We start from the raw sequence: 22,985 nt of genomic DNA on the forward strand, positions 1-22,985 counted from the left end.
TCCAAGCCAAGGAGCCATTCACAGCTCCTTGCTGGGTAGTAATCACTATCTGCTTGATGGGCTTTGGAATCACCTAGGAGATGCCCCTCTAAGTGTATTTTTGAGGTCATTTAGAACCAGAGAGATTTAGAAGAGGCAGGAAGTGCCACCCCCCCCCCCAACTATGGGTAGAAGCCTCCCATGGGCTGGGGTGCCTGACTAAAGAAAAAGCAAGGGAGGAAAAAGTCAGATGAGTCTCCCCAGCTCCTTTCTCTACATTGTGGTCAGCACATGGATTAAGCCACTCCAGTCTCCATGCCTTCTTTGCCGTACAGACTGTACCTCTCTGAACTGTGAACCAAAATAAGCCCCCCTTCCTAAAGTTACTTTTTGTCAGTCACTTGGTCATGGGGAAGTGTAAGTGTGCAGCTACTGCACTCAGATCACTCATTCGCAGCAGGACTAGGATGCTGGCATCTGCAGCACTCCTTATGACTGCCACTGGTGATAGTCTGGATCAAATCCAAATGCAGTCATAACTGAGGCCCTGATTGCCAGTGTGCCTGTGTTTGCAGACAGGATCTTCACAAAGGTGAGTAAGGGACAATGAAGTAACACGACTAGAATCTTGATCTGACCCAGGCACCAAAATGCACGTTCTCCCTCTCTCTATCTTCCTGCAGGGGAACATCATATGAAGATACAGTGAAGAAATGGCCATACACAAACCAGGAAGAGGCGTCGAAAGAAGCCCCCTGCTAGCACTGACCTTGGATTTGCAGCCCCTTGAATGTTAAAAACTAAAGCCATGTGGTCTATTATGGCATCCAAATTATACCCCTCTCTATACCCAACCCAGGATCCCATGTGTACAGCAGTCACTCTCAAATCATCTGATTCATGGCTATTGGTGATCCACAGGAAGCCATCAGCCATGCCTGTAAAGTCCACTGTAAGTGGTGCCTGCAATACGCTCACAGGCGGTTGTTCTTGTTATGCTCTTATTGTTCTTATAGATTTTGGCGAGCCTAGACATATTTTGCCTGATTCTTTCTGGGAAGAAATCTTTTGAGTTCTCACTCATTTGGAGGAAGATGATGCAGCTCACCTGGCTGTCATGGGAGGAACAACTCAAATCTAAGACTTAGGCAAATTCACAGTCCCTTAGTCCAATTTTCTCCTTTGTCTTTCTCAGAACTCAGGGCCCACTCAGAGAAACTGTGGATGTCCCCAGCCCAGGGTGCCTGGGACATCCTGAATGGCATGGAGCAGAGTGCTAAAAGGCAGCCCCACACTCCCAGGTTCTAATCTCAGTCACTCCACTTAAGGTTTCATTTCCTCAGCTATAAATGGAATTTATACTTTAGTGCATAAACAATCTAGACGGCACCAGATCTTACTGCGCCACACAGTCTGCCTCTTCTTGTTAAGCAACATGACAGACTTTCAGGTCATAAAGTAAGTATCTCAGTGTATTTAACACAAGGGCAACTGTGCGATTCGGCTGCACACACCATCAAAATGCAGTGTCTACAAAGGGACACGACCATGAAGTTATACTCCACTTTGGGATTGTTTTTTTGTTTTGTTTTGTTTTGTTTTTTATCCAAGTTTACTGTGTCAAGAAGGGAAGAGCACTTACTGAGTCTAACTGGCCAGCTGCATGTTATAGGAAAGGAAAATTTTTCCAGCAGGATTCCACTTTCTAATCAGAGTTGAATTTCTGCTTCTCCACAAGCAGGTTTCTCCTTAAGGGGCTTTGAAGTTTCTTAGTGACTTGACAATAGAGCTGAATCTTTCCCCCCCTCACTCTTCTCATCTGTAAAATGGGAATAATTTTAGTGGCTACTTCAAGAAATGGCTGTGAAAATTATATGAGTTGATCCACATAAAAGGCTAAGAATGGAACACAAAGACCCAGCACCTTTGGATGACCAGCCTGCCAGCCATCCTCGTGTGGTGTCATGTGAACTGGGGAGACAGGACAAGGACTAGGCTTTCGTCGGGGTCTTGGAGAGTTGCTGTTGTGGAGACCTTGCTGTTGGGAGTCATTTCAAGAACTGGCCACTTTCATTTTTAAGCACCTCCTCTTCCCTGCCCTCTGCTAACCTTAACAATGCCCTGAAATGTGCCCTGAGATTGTCACAGGATAAATGCTTTTATCATGAAAAGTTGGGTTGGAGAAAGCATGGGCTGTGCTTTCTCCCTGCCGCCTTCCTGGGCCCCGGGATTCTGTCCACACTCCCACAAAGGGGGAGATTATCCGTCTCTGTGAAGGGTTTTAAATCCTACAAGCCGGCCATGCAAGTGACCAGTATCAGATTATGATAACAAGATCATGTTCAGTTATAAAAACAAGTGTCGAAACTTTTCTCATGTCACTTTTCCCGGGGTCCCTTCTGAGAGGAGCTCAGCTCATTTGAAAGCTGCACTTTGAACTGAATTCATGGGGATATCTGCATAAGAAGATTTGAGGTTGAAGAATGGCTGTCATTGCCTCTCTCCATTAATATGCTCCTAACTCCCCACATTGTAAGCCTATTGGCAGCTCACAAAGGGCTCAAATTCAAGGACAGTTATCCTAGGGCCATTGTACTGGCTTCAATTCCCGGAATATGTTCACTCAAGGAATACAGTTGTTACAATTAGATATTTTTCATGAGACATTATAAAGAACTAATGACAACCAGAAGCACAATACTGCAACTGCCACCAAAAACCACTCAGAGCTCCATGAGCTGGCACTCCCTGCTCTCCCTCTCCCCAACTCATAATCTCTTCCTCACTTATTTTCCTAGATGTAGCCAGTTGGTGATGGATAGAGATCTTGGATACTCAGGTACGTTTATCTTACTCCCTAAATTTAAATAAAAAGAGAAATGAAATAAGCAGTTCTCGGCAGAAGAGAGAAGCCTACATCACCCACATAAGTAGTGGTAATTTAATCCCATTTATGAAAAAACGTCACACTGTCACCTCCAATGGGTACAGGGAAGTGATATTTTACAGTATTTATGAATTATTTGAAGGGAGAAAACTTATCTCTTTTCAGAGGTGGAAATAAAAGTGTTCATGCAAACCTAGGTAAACTTAAAATAGTTAGAAAGTGGTCCTGAGGATGTCAGTGTTTAGGTAGCTGGAAGCAATGTTGGAGACAATGTTCCAGTGACAGTCCCCAGTCCAGGAGGCAACTCACAAAAGGAGAGGGTTTGGGAGGCAGATTGTTCAGCTGGTCTGGAGTGGCCACAGGGACTTTCTCAGAAACTAGGGGCTACAACAGCCTTTCCAGTGTGGTGTTTATGAGTTGCTTGTCCGGGGACGCCTGGGACTAAGGACATTGTTCCAGCATTGTTGAGCTCTGGCTCTGCTGGCCATTGTCACAGGGGCCCATCAAGCCCCTGGCCTGAGCACCCGTTGTATTTTTCTCACTCTATGGCCCTCAGAAAAGACATCAAAGACCAGAGAGATGTGCTTTCCGCTTTGTTTGGTGTCTGATTCTCAACACGTGGTTTCCAGGGCCAAACTTCGGCACTTTTAACCTATTCTGTTCAGCTTAGGCCTGGGCTATATTTGAGCATTAGGGAAACTATAGTAACCGGTAATCTGCCTGCTGCTGAATAGAAACTATGTATCTTGTCACACAAGAGCTGTCTACGATCACCGAGACCCTTTAGGGGCTCGCAGCTTTTTTCCCCTGGGGCTCAGGCTGTATCACTGAAAAGGCGTCAAACCCTTTGCCTTTCTGCCACTGAAGACCCGTGTTCGTGTTCATTTATATTTAACAAACACACCATTGTCACTTCCAACATATCAGCATTTGATTATCTATTACAAATGTTTTCATCAAGTCACAAATGAGACCCGATAACAAAAGAGAGAGAGAAAAACCTTCAGTGCAGCCCAGGGGTTGCACAGAGTCTTGGATTTCCTTGGTGTGATGCTCAGGCTCTTTGACACACCAACCAGGACCTAGTGCCTGCAACTCCATAGGAGGGAAATGTACTCCGTCCTCAGTGCAGGATCTGACTCTAGGCTGCAAACGTGTAAATCCCACCTCTAAGTTTTACTGCTGTGCAAACCTGAACAAGTCTCTTGAGGTCTCTGAACTTCTTGTTAAAGTGAGGATAATAACAGACCCTACATGGAAGGCCTGTTGGGAGGATTAGCTGAGCTAATCCCTATGAGAGCACAGGGCCTGGCACACAGCAAGGGCTCACAAGGGGCCGCTACAAGTGTTATTTTATAGATAGATAGCCAGTGGGCTAGCTAGAGCCTCGGTGGGTGAATCCAGTGGGTACATAATTGCAGTAACTGCGACTATCTTTACCAATAAGCCACCTCACCAGTGAAATACATCAAGGCAGAAGTGCATAGCACAGTCAGTGAAGAGCTATATATAGACTTTTGTCTCCAGAGCAGAAGTCTACAGGTAGGCAAAAGAGGCGTAGCAGTCTGAGTCTCAGGGCCATGCAGACATAGCTTGTATGAGCTAGGCATGTGATCTGCCCAACCTTCATCCATACTGCTTCTGACATTGGCATGGATTGAAGTTGGGTCCTGAGCTTCTCAGTGCAACAACTGAGACTTTATGCTCAAGACAACTTGAGCCTCCTGCAGGTGCTCTGCAATAGAAGTCCCCTCTCTATCTGTCCATGTATCATGGACATCTTCCCCTGTTTAAATGCAGGGCTGGAAAGATGGCTCAGTGATTAAGAGAACTTGTTCTTGCAGAGGATCCAGCTTTGATTTCCAGCATCCACATGGCTGCTTATAACCAACAGTCTATAACTCTAGTCTCAGGGGACCTAGCACCCTTTTTTTGACCCTTGTAGGCATCAGGCATGCACACGGTGCACACACTTGCATGCAGCCAAAACATACACATAAAATAAATCTTTAAAAACATTAATTATCTGGGCAGTGGTGGCCCATGCCTTTAATTCCAGCACATGGGAGGCAGAGGCAGGTGGATCTCTGTGAGTTTGAGGCCAACCTGGTCTACAGAGTGAGTTCCAGGACAAACTCCAAGGGCTACAGAAAAATCCTGTCTCAAAAAACCAAAAGAAAAAAAAACAAAAACAAACAAACAAAAAAACTCCTCGTGTTGTTCTTTCTTTATACTCACTTTTTAGGAGCAGTAGATAAAGATGCCTGCTACTAAACCTGAGGACATGAATTAACCCCTTGGAACACACATTGCAGATAGCAAGTTGTCTTCTGACCTCCACTGTGTATGTGCTGGGTGTCAGAGAAGCTTAGAGGAGGACACTGAACACTCTGGAACCAGAGTTAAGGATTGGGTTTAAGCCACGATGTAAATTCTGGAAATTGAACCTGAGTCCGCTGCAAGAACGTCAAATGTTCCTAGCCTTGGAGCAATCTCCCCAGCCTCCAAATATCAGATCTTTGTTAAATAATACAGGAGTGAGATCTGGGTGCCTCCTAAGCCTCTTAAGGTTTAAAAACAATGTTTCTGTGGCACAAATAATGGCTCTTGTCTTATGGTCTTGCTGTTATGAGCCCAAGCAAGGACTCTCAGTTCATTTTTTCACCAGTCATATGGGGCAAGTAGAAAACAGTATCCTCTCCATCTATAGGCAGAAAAACAGGCTGTGAAGCCTATGCAACCCGATGGTGTTATTAAAGTCACGAAGGGATGGAGTCTAGATCTGAAGAACACCATCTGTTTCCTGTTTCACGAACAAACACAAGGGAGGACATTCAAACACAACAGGAATGATGCCGAGCAGCATCTATGTAGGGACGTCTCAGTCTGACATGAGTCTGCACTGAAGACAGCTTTCTCTGTCAGTTTCCGCAGATCACCTCCCATTTTACTGGCTGCATAGTATTCTACTTGGGGAATGCCTCACACTGTGTTTAGGTTGTCTTTGGTTTGCTGCTTGGACAGACTCATTGTGAGAACTTAGTTAAGGGCTGGCTTATGATTCCTTAACAAGCTAAACTCTTGCCCCACTGACCAGGAGCAAGTGCTCACTCTTCTTTCTTTTTAAATTTTTTAAAATTAATTATTATATGTGTCTTAATATTTTGTTTGCATGTGTATATACTACCTATGTGCCTGGTACCCACTGATCCCCTGGAACTGGAGTTATGGATGCTTGTGAGCCATCGTGTGGGTTCTGGGAATCGAACCTGGGTCTTTCGTGAGAAGAGCAAGTACTCTTATCTGCTGAGCCATCTCTCCAGCCCTCGATGAATTGAAGAAGACTCCAAGGTTTAGCTCATGCCATGGGGACTTACATTTCCACATGCTCAACCTTGACACTGTCCCATGAACTCCAGCAGATAAACCAGTGCTCTTCTAGACCCATGCCAGGGCTGCCAGGACTCCAGAGTGAGGTCTGCATTTGACAGCTTTCTGGTCCCCAGGTGAGCTTAAATGTTGAACCCGGCTTGGCATCTTTTTGCCAGTATAGTGCAGTGGTGAAGTCCTGCTCTGCTGCTTAGGGGAGAGGAAAAGGAGCAGCTTAGTTTGAACTTCACCCTGCCCCACTGTCCCTGCTCAATCTTTGACTAAAGGAAGAAGTGAATAATCCTGGAAGTCAGCCCATCCATTTGTGGGGATTTCATGTGGACAGACGGAGGCACAGAGACCGTAAGTGACTTGCCCAGGGACACTGAGCATGTATGTGGCCAAACTGGGAGAAAAAAAAAAAAAAAAAAAAGACCTGAGACTTTTGCCATACATTACGGTGCCCATGCATTTTTATGTTTAATAAGCACCTATTGAGCATCCACTGTATACTAGACATTTTGCTAAGTCCTAGTACGTAGAGCCTCTTAAGTCACAGCATCTACTCCAGTGACTTTAAGATAGCATGGAGGCTAGATGTGCTAGCACTAGGGAGGCAGAGGCGGAGGCAGAGGCGGAGGCAGAGGCAGAGGCGGAGGCAGGTAGATCTCTGGTTCAAGGCCAACCTGGACTAGAGAGTGAGTTTTAGGACAGCAAGGGCTACAGAGAGAAGCCATGTCTCAAAGAACAAAACAAAACAAAAAGATCACATGTAAGAAGTGAACACCCAAATGACAGGGTCAAAGTACCTCAGCAGCAAGGTCAAAGGTCAGTGTGGTGGTCAATGTGGGCTGCCATAGAACAGAGCCACAGATGGTAACATGGGTATCAAAGTCATTCACACGGCTCTGGAGGCTGAAGTCCAAGATGTTGGTGCCAGCTGCCTGGGCTGCCTTTCCCTTTCTTATGAGACCAGTCTTTGAAGGTTAGGACCTATTCTTATGACATCACTTACCCAGTTCCATATATTATCACTTGGTTCTGGTTTAGAAACAGAGTCTTCTTTTTTTTTCAGATTTTTTTTAAAATTTGAATTAGAAACAAGATTGTTTTACGTGACAATCCCAGTTCCCTTCTCCCTCCCATCCTCCCCAACCCCCCCCCCAACTAAAACCCTACCTATTACATATCCTTTCTGTTCCCCCTGGATGGTGAGGCCTTCCATAGGGTGTCATAAGAGTCTATCATATCCTTTGGGATAGGGCCTAGGTTCACCCCTGTGTGTCTTGGCTCAGGGAGTATTCCTCTATATGGAATGGGCTCCCAAAGTCCACACCTATGCTAGGGATAAGTACTGAAGTACTGCAGGAGGTCCTGTAGATTTCCAAGGATTCCTCAATAAAATCCATGTTCCTGGGGTCTAGATCAGTCCCATACTGGTATCCCAACTATCAGTCTGGGGAGCAAGAGTTCCCCGATGTTCAGGTCAGTTGTTTCTGTGGGTTTCACCAGCCTGGTCTGGACACCTTTGCTCTTCACTCGTCCTTTAGAGACAGAGTCTTAATATAGCCCAGCCTGGCTTGGAACTTTCTCTCCCTTAAGCCCCTGGAGTCCCAGCATTACAGGTGTGTGCATACTCATCCCTCATTAACCTTTTTCTCCTTAAAGACACTGTCCAAAAACACAATCATACTAGTAGTTAGACTTTAGCAGATGCATTTTGGAGGGGAAGACAATCCAGCCCATAGCAAAATAACAGCAGCAACAATAGCACCATCCTGTATTTATTAAGAACTTTACATGGGTATGGAGGCATGGTTCAGTGTTTAAGAGTGTGTACTACTCTTATAAAGAACCTGGGGTTCAGCCAGGTGGTGGCAGCGCACGCCTTTAATCCCAGCACTCGGGAGGCAGAGGCAGGCAGATGTCTGTGAGTTCGAGACCAGCCTGGTCTACAACAACTAGTTCCAGGACAGTCTCCAAAGCCACAGAGAAACCCTGTCTCGAAAAAACCAAAAACCAAAAACCAAAACAAAACAAAACAAAAAGAACCTGGGGTTCCATTTCCAGCACCCTCATCCTGCAGCTCACAACTTCCCCTAACTGCACCTTCAGGGATCTAGCACCCTCTTCTGGCCTCCGTGGCACTTGCACTCATATGCACTCCCCACCCCCACAACCCAATATAATTAAAAAGAAATCTTAGGGAACAGGAACTCCTTACATGCTGAGCTGCCCAACTATGCATGCAGAACGTATCATGACACTCACACTTCAAAGCAAAGATCTTCAGGCCCATTGCACAGATGAGGTAAATGAGGCTCCAAGAGAAGCTGAGCAGCCCGCCTCAGAACAGAGCAGGACAGGAGTCTCCTTCTTAACTAGCGCTCCTTCTTAACCAGGGAAGAGTTAACATATGCCAAAGATTCTGAAGGACTAGCAGGAGGGAGAAGCTTTTAGCCAAGGCTAGCCTAGGCTTCCTGTCTGTGGGCCTCGAGTTTATTTCCCTACCCGCTTCTTCCTTTTGAAAGTTCCTAACTGCAGCTGCATCGGGAAGGCTGCATTTGCACACAGTTCTGGACTCCAAACTTAAGCGAGCTGCCTAAAGTGCTTTCCCAGCGTCCCAACACCCCTGGCAACTGGCAGCCTTCTGCTTTTGACAGCTTGGCATATTTGGTCATTTACTGGGTGCATGTGAAGATCAAATGGGTTAAGATTCTTCTCTTTAAACAGCAGGGAAAAGAACATCAAAAAGGTGTACATTTCATTTCCCCAGTTTTGATTAAGTCAAGCATGAAATGAAATGTAATACCCTCAAGTGGCTGTGACCAGGGTTTACACCATTGATGTCGTTACTTCTGCTTCAGGGGGTCCAATCAGCCCTGGGCAGGGGAACGAGCTGACAGAGTTTTAGGGTGGCCAGATGGACAGGGTTTACCATGGTTGAAAAGGCAGCTTAGTGAGTGCCTCTTCAAGCCAACTGTGTGAAATTCTGGTGTGGCCCCTTCCCCTCCTGGCTCTCCCTCCCACAGCCTTGCCCCCTTACCTCCCTCTCCTGGCCTTTCAGGGCTGGTAGCACTGAGATTGCAGTAGCCTGCTCATGGGGGGGGGGTGTCACATTGTCCAGTCCACGACTGCTCCGCCTGCAGTTCCTCCTGCTGCGACAGGCAATAGGACACCCTCTGCCCCTGTGTCTTCTGGGCTAGGCTTGGCCCAGAAAGGAGATTTGAATCCTCCACGGCTGTCTCTAGACTCATGAACAAATTACTGTTGCATGGAGCATGGTGGGGATCCCTGGGTCCGGCACGGTTGCAGAGAATTTAAACCCAGCCACCTGCCTCTATTTGGCCTGGAAAAATCCTACAAAGTTAACCTAGAGTTTAAATAAGGATTTGGAGCCTGCTATGGTGTTGCACACCTGTAATTCCAATACCTTGGAGAGTGAGGCAGGAGGATCATGAATTCAAGGTCAGTCTACATGGTGAGACCCTGTCTCCAAAAGAAGAAGAAAAGCAAGAGGAGGAGGGGAAGAAGGAGGAGGAGGAAAGCTGCCTCTGGGATTGTACCTGACTCAGCAAGAATAATGTCAGGTCAGAACCAGAAAACCTTTTGCCAGTCAGAAAGAATTTCCTCTCTTGGCCCGAGGCCCACTTTTCAAGGCCTTTGGGAAGAATTCCTGCATTCAAGTGAGCTATTACTTCAAAATACAAATCAACAATCCCGAGAGATCAAATTTAGGACATGTTTAATTGAGTATCTAAGGAGGCAGGAGGAGGTCTAGATTCTCTATGTCCAAACAGCAAAGAACAACCCAGAAGAATCCTTTCTCCTCACTAGCAGAACCCATAGTGATGAACATAGACAGAAAATTCCTTCTCAAGACCATCTTGGAGCAAAGACTACCCTTAGCATAAAGAGTTTTATATAAAAGTGCTAAACTGTGACCTGGGAGGTCGTAGATTCAAAGCTTTGAGGCTGGGAGCAACAATGCAACATGAAAACACTGCTTTGGTAGGAATTCCTGATCAGGGTTCTACAACAGAAGTCTTACAAGTGTGTATGAGGGGTGGGAGGGAGCAGAGGTTGAGAACAACCCATTTTTCCAGAGGTGCTTGCAGGAGGTTCTGTCCCTGACTCAGCTCAAAGCTGCAAGGTCTCTACAGCTGGAGGAGAGTAGCAGGGTGCTGTGGAACTTAATAGAATCCCTAATGCTGCTAACAATCCTCTGCCATTGAACTGCGTTAAGTAGATATTATGGTAGGAGAAAGCTAAATAGCGCGACATCTCCCTCATTCGGCATGCAGCCCAGCCTGACTGTTTTATGGTCAGCACCATTGTTCCTTCACACCCCAGGTTAGCTTTAAATTGCAAATGATACCCTGAAAAGGAGTGTGGGGGATATTCTGTTCTTTTCTTTTCTTCTCTTCTCTTCCTCTCCCTTGCAGTCTTTTTTTCCTCTCTCTATTCCCCCCCACCACCATCACCACCCCCGCCCCCCCCAAAGAAACCACCCGATCCTCTCGGAAAGAAAATCATTTTAGGGCATAAGGAAATGAAAGGCATTGTTAATACAGCTCGGACCGTAGCAAATGAAATACATCACGGAGCTGAGAACTGTTTTATTTTGGAGCTTTGGAATGTGGTCCACATGAGAACATAAACAATGCGGAATCTGTAGGAATTAATAGGCCGGGCTTGACATATTTCTCTTTGTTTGAAGCCAAACAGGCGAGGACTGCTGTGTGGGAGGAGGAGGAGAATCTTATTTGATTAAAAAAAAAAAATCCAATAATTCAGTTGATAGGAGGAGTTTGTGTGTGGCCACCCTTCTCTGTACCGGCCTGAAGAATCAATGGCCCGACAGCCATCCACCTCTTGAAGTCTCTTCACTAGCTGTGATCAAAATGCTTATTTTAAAAAAGGAGAAGAAGAAGTGAGGGAGGAGGTCTCCATAGGATTGTTTGCAAGCTGCAAAGTGCTTCAGTGGCTGACACAAAAATGCTGGGAGCTGGGAACCTATTCCCAGGCAGAGGCCCTCTCTGTCACCTTGGTGGGTGAATAATTGTGCCTTTTGCATATGTCCTGTCATCAGCAGCAGGAATGAGGGGGCCCCAAGGACCGCCCTGGCAGCACGGGTGTTGCACCAGCAGAGTAAATTAAAACACGGATTAGAGCAAGTGTGATTGGGGGTGACAAGCAGGGCGGACGCAGCCGTGGAGTGAGTGCCTTCCCCATATGGTCTTAGGGAAGCCTGTGCTGCCTGCTTGCTCTCCCCAGCCTGCTCCAGCTGCCTGTCGGGAGGGGGCACTTAGGAGGCCTCAAGCCATTTTCTGGAACTGTGAAAATTAGTTTCCCTTCTCTACAAGTTCAGAAATATCACCAGCTGTGCCCAGGTACTCTAGGTCTCTGCGGCAGTATGCTGGTAGTGTAAGTTTGCCAGCCACAACTGAGGCTTCACCAGGATAACCAATAGGCTGGCCTCCACCTTCTGAATTACTTGCTTTGAATTTTGCAGAGACTTCAAGGGGCCTCAGGCTTGGAAAATGAGACAAGAGATGGAGCCAGGACCAATAAATAGGCTTCTATGTGGGTGGATCTTTACATCAATACTCAGTAAGGCCTGGCCAGAATTATTAGCTTGTACCATGTCAAAGGTGCTGCAGTTGTATGTCCATGCCTGTGTGAATGGTGGGGGAGAGGATACCTTACTTAAGATGTCCAGGAGGGTCCTGTGGGTCAGCACAATTTAGTCCACTTCCCTTTTCTAAGTTGTTGCCATAAGGTAGATTTTTGTCCCCAGGAAGTGCTACCTCCCCTACATGCCACAGGCATGCCTCATAGACTAGTGGTGTCCCCATGTGTGTCAGACTGCACACTCTGTGAATAGGTTTGATCAAATCTCCCCATTCTACTGATGAGAAAACTGAGTAAGAAAATGTCAATCATTTGCCTAAGGTCACGTGCATATAAGAAGTAGGATGATACAAAACATTCTCCATTCACCTCCAGAGTGACAAAGGATGTCATCAGTCTTGAACATACTCCATTCAACTTGGTACACATGAATCTCTCTCTCTCTCTCTCTCTCTCTCTCCTCTCTCTCTCTCTCTCTCGGACAATGTGGAGGGGGATACTCCATGCCTGTCAGCAAAACACAGTAACCTCTCCACCCCCACCCCTGCTGCTATGCTGCTGCTACAGGCTGCCTTTGCTCTCATGTGGGTCATAATTAGAGCCTTCTCCCCAAGTCTTCTGCTTTTTGCTTGGCTCTCTATCATAGCCTTTGAATTAGTAGTTCTCAGCCTGGGGGTTGTGACTCCTTTTGGGGGGTGGGGTCTAGCAACCTAGCAACCCTTTCACAAGGGTAGCATATCAGATATCCTGCAAGTCAGATATTTACATTATGATTCATAACAGTAGAGAAATTACAGTTATAAAGTAGCAATGAAATACTTTATGGTCGGGGTCACCACAACATGAGGAACTGTATTAAAGGGTGGAAGCATTAGGCAGGTTCGAATCCCCTGATTCAAGTCCTAGATTACAGCAGCAGATAAAACAGATAAAGTCTAGGACATGAAGCATGCCAGGTTGCTCCCTAGGTTCTAGGACAGGAAGGAAAAGCTCAGAGGCTTACTGACCAGTCAGGGAACCTGCACTGTGGCAGCGTAGCAGCTGGGAGACAGCCACGGGAACTTTCTCTCTCTCTCTCTCTCTCTCTCTCTCTCTCCCTTTCCCTCCCCCCTCTCTCTCTGTGATTGTTCTGTCTGTGTGTCTGTGTGCATGCATGCATGCATGTATGTATGCATGCAGTTTGATGTAACCTGCAGCAGGCAGTTTGTGTGGGCCAAGATAGGTAGCTAGGGCATTTGTGGTGAGGGTGCTAGCTCCTCAAACTACAAATAAAGACCTGCCATGTTCAACTCTTTGTACCTGCTCACCTTTGCTGCCTGAACCACAGATCTAGATTCTCAGGTAGGATGGGATGGGGTTTTGCACACTCCCTTCAGGCGATGCTTAGAGGGAGAAGGAACCTCTGGAAAACAGGTACCATCAAGAAGAACCCATGCCACTTACTTGCAGAGGGCCAGGCTAGGCCTGGCTAAAGGATCCACACAGGCTAGGCAGTATAACTGTTTCCAGACTCATTTCAGATTTCTTAACTTTAGCTTTTAGATGTCTAAATGAAAAAAAAAAAACCTACAGCAATTTATTGAATTGAAATATCTTTGCCGGGCAGTGGCACATCGCCACCACTTGGGAGGCAGAGACAGGGGCAGGGGGATCTCTATGAGTTTGAGGTCAGCTTGGTCTATAAAGTGAGTTCCAGTACATCCAGAGCTATTACACAGAGAAACCCTGTCTCAAATGTATGTATGTATGTATGTATGTGTGTATGTATGTATGTATGTATGTGTGTGTGTGTGTGTGTGTATGTATGTATGTATATTTATACTTGAACACCCAAATGTGGCTGGAGTGTTGGCTCAGTGGTTAAGAGCATTTGTTGCAAAGGATTTAGGTTTGATTCCCAGCATCCAAATGGGGGCTCATCACCTCCCCCAGAGACCAGGCATGTGAGTGGTACACAGAGGTACATGCAGGCAAAGCATTCATACACATAAAATAATAATAATAAAAACTCAAATACTTGGAATTTATATAAATTTAGAGATATTGTCCTAGTCCTGTGCCCCTACAAACATGGCAATAAAACACACACCTGCACTGAGTCATGGACTGAATGGGACACCGGCCCAGGTATGGTTGGACCATGTGGCAAAACCAATCCAAACCCCATAGATAAAAAAAAAGAAAAAAGAATCATTGAGATCACTGAGGCTAAAGTAGTTACGGTTGGACCTGCCTTGTGCCTGTGTGAGGGAATATGGAAGCCATTCTAGGAAATGCCCAGTGGAGCTGGAGGTATACAAGTGGCTTCAAGGGTTTGGAGAGCAGACTGCACTATGGGCACCAATGTGTGTGTGTGTGTGTGTGTGTGTGTGTGTTACATGCACAAACTCCAAAGCAGTTGAGATAAAATGTGGAAGGGGCCGGCGAATTGCTTTAAATTTCTCTCTTTCCTGTAAATTTGTAGTGACTTCCAAAGTTAAAAGCCAGAAACAGAGCTCATTATTCAGAATTATAGGGTTTTTTTTTTTTTTTTGGTATCAGATTAAAAAGGGAACATGATTAAATTGGAAGAAAAGACAGAAACCATAATAGGAGACATACTTATCAAGTAGGCAACCAGAGAGGCAAGCGGGTATCCGTTTGGAGGTGATGGTGGTATATTTTTGTTTTATTTTTATTTATTTAGGTCTTTTTATTTTCTTCTCCTTTTTTTTTCCTTTTTGCTATTTCCAAGATTGTCAAGGCCCCAATGGTGAGAATGGATCCTAGAGCATCAGGAACCTTTGGAAAGCTGTTAAATGTAGCTTGCTGGGTGTCTAGGTGCTTCTAGACAGGGGTCTCTTTGAAGTCCTTTAGTGTTTCAGAGCCTCACTTGTTAATTGTATGCAAAGAAATAAAACACTTAAGCAAACTTCAATCTAAGGAGATTTGCATAAAGGATTAGGGCCCAGTGGCCCTCTAAAATACTCTTCCCTCTGAAAATGGGCGTGCTGTGTTCTCAGACCCCCCCTCAATTTCTTTGTGTTCGCATCGAGGTCGGTTTAATCCGGCTTTCATCAGACGCACCTTCTCTCTAAACCTAGCAGGCCTGTGCTTAGGGAGCCGCGATCACTCTCTTCCCAAACTGAAGGGGGCTTTCCTTTCATTAATTTCTCTAAGAAGATTACCCAGCGCTTGTTTGTTGTTGTTGAGGCAACTAATTTGCCTAAAGCTCTTTGTTTTTCCAACTGGTTTACACTTTAATGCCCTTGATTGAATTCCAACAACAAGGGATCAACTTGACCAGGCCTCTCTCTTTAGGAAAAGAACAAAAAGAAAAGAAAGGAAAAAAAAAGAAAAGAGAAGAAAAATTGCTTTTTAATCAAGAGCCTGATACATATACAGACACATATAAGTGTGTCTATATATGTGTATATGCCAAAATGTATACATATATATGGATACCAAACCATATCCATTTGTATATGCCAAAATCAGACCAGTGGTTAATAGATAGACACATATATATTCAGTCATTTACAAACTTTTCCAAGAGCCTAGCCCTAATTTACATATCACCCAGGTCTTATTTCCTTCCTAAAGTTAAGGTGACTTCGCATAAATAAAACTGGGGCCTCGGTAACCAGCATAGACAGACACCACAGCATCACCTCAGTGGGGTGGACTTCCCAAACTTTAGCTCAGGCTGTCTTGGTCTTCCCAGCTTAGCCTTTGATTCTTCCTCATCCTTCTTGTCCTGAGTAGCCTGGGGACAAAGCAGTTGGCAGGTATTTTCAAAGAACTTGATTGGACCTGATTTGTCCGTACATTCTAAACTACGTTCCTGTTTAGAATCCACTTTCTTTTTTATCTGAGTAATTGTATGGGAGCTAAGCAGTAAGCCCCTTCATTCTGATTCACAGCCATTTAGGCATTTGTGCCAGTTAATTAGCATAATTGGTTTGTTTAATTAGCATGAGGCCTGCTGGCCGCTCTCACACTGGGTGCCTCTATTTACTTGGAGATATGGGTACTGGGCACCCTGAGGACAGGGCCTGGTGCTGGGGGTTGAGCGATGGCTCTGAGTCTCTAGAGAGTTTCCCCAGCGTTAAGCATCTTGAAGATTGACCCTTGAACTTCCTAAGCCAAAACACTATTGATATTCTGCACTTTGTCAGAAAAAAAGAAGATGGCCAACAGGCCAATAGCCTGGCTGCTGACTCCCGGGGAGGTGACACTCAGCATGGTGGCTCCTGGCAGCTGAACCAGCAGGCTCAACAAACTCCGAGGCAGAGAGCCCCTGCAAGCAGCCTCTGAAGGCAGCAGGGGACTGGGACATGCAGTTACACTGAAGGCTGTCCACCTTGATGATTTTCTTTTACTGTGAATGTGGTTGATTACAAACTACTGACAAACTAATGACTTTGCTAAGAGCAATTATCAAGTGCCTACTGTGTGCCTAGTTATCTATTAAACAGAGCCTTGGAGAAGAGGTGAATGGGAAATTCAATTCATCCTGCCCCAGCATCACAGCTGCTCCTCTAGAAAAAAAAAAAAAAATAGCAGGAAATATCTTGAGAGAAACAACAACAACAACAACAACAACAAAACCCCCAAACCCCAGAACCCTTGTGCCTCCGTTCTCCTCTAGAAAAGACGGTGGACAGAGCTTCTAAGACTATTTTACAGCAACCACCAGGAATGTGTGGCTCCTCCTGCTGATTGCATTTTAGACCAGGTTCTTTAAAACATGGGAAATGTTTGGAAAAAGATGGTTTAAACCACCTGGACAAAAATCCAATATGGGTGACTTGGGCTGGTTCAGAACTACTCTTAAGGAGGAGGTAGGTGGGGGTGGCGGTGAGGGTGAGGAGGGTATGAGGTGAGGGGTGAGGGGGTGCAGGACTCCGCATCCCTGAAATGTAAATCTGGGCAGAGCAGCTTAGGTCTCAACCAGGCAGAACTTGAAAACACGTGTATTTAAAAGGCCCCTGGAGTTAAATAGCTTCAAAGACCCCGGGGGAAGGGCCTGAAGTCACCTGAAATCTGGTTCTGGTGATCATTGTTATTAAAGGGATGGACAATAGTCAATTGTGGGTAGATTTTTGTCCCTTTGGGTGGGATAGAAGTCACTTACTCAGATGTATTTAAATTGTGTTTATACTTTTTGCTTTTCTTTCTTAAAGAAATCCATTGTTTCAATTCCTATTCTTTTGAAATTCTATTCAATTTACTAGAATTTAGCTGAAGGTTCAAGGTGAACTATAGCTATTGTAGACACAATAGGGGTTTTGTTTGTTTGTTTGTTTTTGTTTTGGGGGGTTGTGTTTCAAGAGAGGGTTTCTCTATGTAGCCCTGGCTGTCCTGAAACTCACTCTGTAGATCAGGTGGGCCTAGAACTCAGAGATCCACCTGCCTCTGCCTCCCAAATTCAGGATTAAAGGTGTGTGCCACTATGCCAGGCCTGACAGTAGTATACTTTAATAAACTGTACCAGTTTGTTACTAAGGGAAGTCTTGGTGTCTGTTGAACAATCTAAATTTAATATAGGTTTTTGGTTTTTTTTTCAGGAATGGTAGCTGACACTGATAATCCTAGCACCTGGGAGGCTGAGTCACTTGGTAATTTCTAAGTCAACTTGTGCCACACAGGGACATCCTGTCTAAAAAGAAAGTACTAAACTGGACCCTTTTAAAGAACTATTTGAGTTTGACTCTCATGCTTTTTGCAACTTATTATAATGCTGTTAATAAAATCAAGAGGTATGTCCAGTTTTACATGACAATGGCCAACAGAGGCCAAGAACTCATTTTCTACCAAGTGTCCTAAGTTTAGTGAGTCTTTGAACACAGGAATAGTGAACATAGAGCTCAGTGCATTTGAAATCACATGTGTGAAAGGCATTCTGAGACCCAGGCTAAAGACACTTGTACCAGGAGCCATGTGTTTTACTATTCAGTGTCCAGGGACCAACTTTTGGTCCTCATTTATTACTTATTCACATTTAATTTTGTGTGTGTGTGTGTGTGTGTGTGTGTGTGTGTGTGTGTGTGTGTGAATGTGAGTGTGTGTGTGTGAATGTGAGTGTGTGTGTATGTGAGTGTGTGTATGTATATGTGAGTGTGTTTGTTCGATTTTTGTTTAAATTAAAGATAAAGAAGAAAAGAGGCAGATGAGACATAAGACTAAGAGACATATGAAACATGTTAACCAGTTTATTATAGGCCCAGCAGAGTGAGGAGACTGAGAGAGAAGAGAAACAGGGCTAATGGCTGACCACATAGCCAGTTGCCATAGAGAGAGAAGAGAAACAGAAGCAGACAGAGAAGAGGAGAGTAGAGAGTGTAGAGAGAAGAGAGGAAGGGAGAAGAGTGTAGAGAAAGAAGTGCAGAGAGAAAGTAAATGGGCAGGGATCTGTCTTTTAAAGGGGTCCTCTGTACCTGCAGTCTTAGTTCCCATGGAACCCTGAACTGACCAGGGTACTGCCTGTTCCGCCAGGTAACAGGGGCAGGCCAGCAGAATGCCTGAACCTTTCAGTGTTTGTGTGTGTATGTGTGTGTAAGTGTGTGTGTATGTGTGAATGTGAGTGTGTGTATGTATGTATGTGTGTGTGTGTATGTGTGAATGCGAGTGTGTGTGTGAGTGTGTATGTGTACCTGTGGAGGCCAGAAAGGGTATTGGATCCACTGAAGCTGGAGTTGCACATGGTTTAACTGCCCCCACCCCACCATGGTTTCTGAGACTCGAACTTAGATCCCCTGGAAGAGCAGGAAGCACCACTAAACCCCGAGCATCTCTTTATCCCCAACATCTACATTTACACATCTTTCTTCCATCCTCCTTTCCCCACCAAAGGCTCTTCACCATCCTTCTACCTTGGCCAACATCAGATGGCCCCATCTCACACTGTCACTGTTACCAACCTGAGTGAACTCAATACAAAGGTAACCACTCACAGGGTAGTGTTTGACCCCTTGAACCAGAGTAAGCAGAAAAGGTGCATGGAATCATCAGGGTCAAGCTCTAGCATTGTTTTCTCACCCAGAACATTATTTTTTGGTGACAGTGGTGACACAGGCTGTACACACTCATCAAGAGTGTTCCTGCCAAAACTCTTCCTACTTGGTCAGCTCACCGGATGGGGACAGACTAGCAAAGGAGCCTATGGTATGGATTTAAATTTTAATGTGCTGCAGAGCAAGAGTCCTGGGATCATGACATCTGATATGATACAATATTGATAACAAAGGTTTCAAACTTGGCTCCAACCTAGAATCATCTTTAAAATTAATGTTAATAAGTACATTTTTAAGCATTGCTTAAGACTGAACCCAGGACCTTGTTTCTGCTAGGCGGGTATTAATATTTTTCTTACTTAAGTAAATAATGCTTAAATAATTTTGAAAATGTAAATACTTTAAAGACATTCTCCACACCAAGACCAAACTCCCCACTAAGTCAGAATTCCTGAGGGGCTAAGGCTTTCCTGGGGCTGTGCTCCTAGCTAGGAGTGACATCCCAAGATGAAATGCTTATGTACCACTTTTTGGTGGTACCCTCTGTTTCTCCACAAACAAATGTACTCTGTCAGTTAATGATGTCAAACCCAACTGCCTAATTACACATGTTAGTGACCTGCCATTTCCTCTAGGACATCCAGTTTCCCTGCAAGAGACCCAGTGTGGTGCTCCTAACTGCCACCCCCTTCTTCTCTCCCTCCATTGATTGAACTTCCAGGCATAGAGGGCTCCCTTTATCTCATATTTAAAACACAAGCAATGGTTGAAATTCATTTTCAATTTATTTTCCAATCATACGATAGGGGTGATTGTGTGGAATCTTCTGGCTGGTGGGAGGTAGGTGAGACTGGCTCAGGGAAAGAGGCCCCAGAGCTCCAGGGATAGTCTGCAGGGAGCAGTTAATCGAATAAACTAATCTTCCTGGTGAAGATTAACTCACCCTGGCTGCAGGAAGCCGGGTGAGGCGAATGCAAATAGCAAGGACCTCCAGGTGCCTGGTCCATCAGTCTGGGATCTGAGCATCTCAGCTCCCTCCCTTCCTGCCCACTCCCTTGCTCAGCTCTCAAACTGGGACAATGCAGCGGTGTCCATTGGTGCAGAGCTGTGTTGTGACAAGCCACAGTGGGGTGTCTTCTTGGACTGTTCATGACAAGCCTTTTCTAGCTACCGGGATCCTGGGGGTGTGCTGGAAGTAGCTGCTACTTAGGGATGAAGATTTGGTTCAAAGCAGCCTTGGTGGTGGGTAAACTGCCTGGCTTAAGGAGCAGATCTTCCCAAACACCCTCTGATCCCTTCTGCCAAGGTGGGCGGGCAGGCCACATTGGGGGTATGTGCCATCGTGTCTGCACACAGTCTAAGCCTGTTCTCAGCCATGCTGCTGATTGGGATCAAGCCTTCGCTGGGTAGACTGAGAGGGTGCTTTTGGTGGAGACAACACTCCTCACCCCTCCCAGGAGAGCCTCCCCATTTGCTTAGCTTAGTTTCTGCATGCTCATCCCCTGGGGTCTGCAAGTTCCTATGACACCCCAGCTCTGGGAGCAGGTCTCTCACTCTGACTGGAGAGGTAGGAAGAAGAGGCAGCGAGGTGGGGGGGTGGGGGTTGGGTCTCTGGAGGGGCCATTGTGGTCTCTGGGATTCTCAGGGAGCCAGGGAAAAAGGGCCAGTCTTAGAGATGTTGGATTTTCTCACCCAGTTTTTGTTAGACCCCTGGAAAACTCAGGTATCCGGGGTCCCAGGCCATGACCGCAGTCACCCCAATCACCAGGCGGATTTGAAAGCTTGCTGCAAACTGTACGAGGTTTTATTGTAATTTAACGAGCTAACCCCATGTTAGCTCTGGTCTTTCACCCACCCGCCATGGCAGATGGCTAGCAAAGACAAGACATAGGGCCTCCCAAGAGATCTTGTAGGGCAGCGTAAGGGGAGTGTCTAGGGGTACGCACAGGCTCACTATTGGTGTGCCTCCAGCCTTGGAGGGTTTGCCCTGTGTTGATTGGTCAACTGGTTGTTATGGCCCATAGGCCCTCCCAGGGTGGTTGCTATGCTCTGTGACATTGCTGTGTGCTTGTCTGTAAAGCACACCCAGGGTCGTAAAGCATAGCGCCACCAGCTAACTTCTGATTGGTTCCTTGTCACGAGGCAGGCATCTGACTTTCTAGTGACTAACTAACTTCTGATTGGTTCCTTGTCACAAGGCATCTGACCTCTAAGTGACCAAGGCAAGGTTATGGCAAGCACATGTTCGGCTGTTATGGCTGCCGAAAGGGGAGCTGGTCCCTTCATGGGCTTGGTGCTACTTGTGTGGGACAAAACTCCCGGTTAAGAGACTAGAATTTCTGTCCTGAGTGGAGACCTAATGTTCTAGTTGACCCAGGTAGTGACTCACTTGGCCAAGGGAGCACCCAAAAGGAGGACTCACCTTAAGACATTTGAATGAGCTAAGACATTTGAATGAAATAATTAGCTATTTAATGAGATACTGGAAGTTTCCTCCTAGAGTCTCTACCACCCCTGTAACTCATGAGCCTTGTAGTCTGCCAGCTTTTCAGAATTAGAGTAGTTTCTCCTACTCTTCTGTCTCTTTTCTAAGCATGCATTCATTCCTCAGCCCTTTGGTCTTCCCTGACGTTTCTGGCTTCCTTACTCTTTCTCTGAAGCCTCCTGTCTGCCACGTGGCTGCTTATCCATAATGTGTCTGATATCCAGACCAGCTTAAATGGCAGGGCTTTTGCCTTCTCTCCCCAGGTCTCCTCCTCTAGGCAGCACCTGATGTTTATAGCTGACCTGCTCTGGGGTCTTTCTTTTAAACACCAATGAGATTGTCCTGGAGGTTCCAGTTGAGCCAATTCTCAAATTTCTTTATTAAAGAGACAGAGAGCCCCCAAGAGGGGACCCAGATTTCACCTATGTCAGTGTGCCCTCGAATATGGAGGCTGATGCTGTTGTGTAAGTGTGCCATTCTTGTGTACCTTGTGTGAGCATGCTGTGCTGTGTTGCGTGAGCATGCCTTGCTGTGTGCCTTGTGTGAGTCTGTGGCTCCCTTGGGAGAAGAGCCTCTCATTTTAAATTTTGAAAACATATTATCAGCCTCCTGCACATTCAGATTAGAGACATGGCATCCTTCATGGCTGAAATTGGCTTTATTTTGACCACCTGTCTTAGTTACTGATCAGTTACTTAGTTACTCTATACTGTGAAGAGACACTGTGGCCAAGGGAACTCATAAAAAAAAGTTAACATGTCCAGAGTTTTGTGCCCTAGTTGATCGAAGATCCACACAGACTGTAGGTCCGTCTCGCGGACAAGGCAGGTCCCTGCAGTCCAGCCCTGAATCTGCACTATGCAATTCTCCACACACTCCTGCTCACATCTGGCTATTCACATTTCTCTAAGGGCCTGCACGAGGCTCCTTCCGGTAAGCTGTGCCTAGGCCTGGCATTTTCACTTTGCCTCTCCTCAGCCCCCAGAAAGAGTCCTACAGCTGCCTCCCATGGCTGCCTCATGGATCTTCACCTAACTTCTTCCAGCTGCTGCACCCTGGCCCCCATGGTGCAGTAATTAAGGGATTCCATGCTGGTGTTAGCTCTGGGTGCAAGTCTTGGCTCTGCTACTTCTTGCCTATGGCATTAGCCAAGTACTGAGGATATTCAAAGACAGAGAAATGGAGATAATCCCCACAGGATTATTTAGCAATTTAATGGAGAAAGTGCTTTGAAGAGCCTGGCTGTGGGCCCATGCTTAGTGAGAACAATTTAGTGATCATTGTCCCATCTTCTAGCCCATCAGTGGCTCTCAATTTTGACATCAGAATCTCCAAGTGACTTTAAAAAATGTGCTTAATTGAAATACAATTATATCACTTCCCCTCCCTTTCCTTCCTGCAGCCGCCCCAGCTACCCTCCATCAAACCCCTCCCAAGTGCCCTCACTCTCAAGTAGATAGCTTCTTTTTCTTTGATTACCATTGTTATATACATGTAGATATATATGCACACATGTATGTATTACACACACACACACACACACACATATATATATATCCATTCACACTCATAATATGCAAAACACTTACTGAGTCTGTTTTTGTCATTTCTGTGTCTAATTTCAGAACTGATCATT

This window comes from Cricetulus griseus, chromosome 3, assembly GCF_003668045.3.
Source record: "Cricetulus griseus strain 17A/GY chromosome 3, alternate assembly CriGri-PICRH-1.0, whole genome shotgun sequence".
Classification (NCBI taxonomy): domain Eukaryota; kingdom Metazoa; phylum Chordata; class Mammalia; order Rodentia; family Cricetidae; genus Cricetulus; species Cricetulus griseus.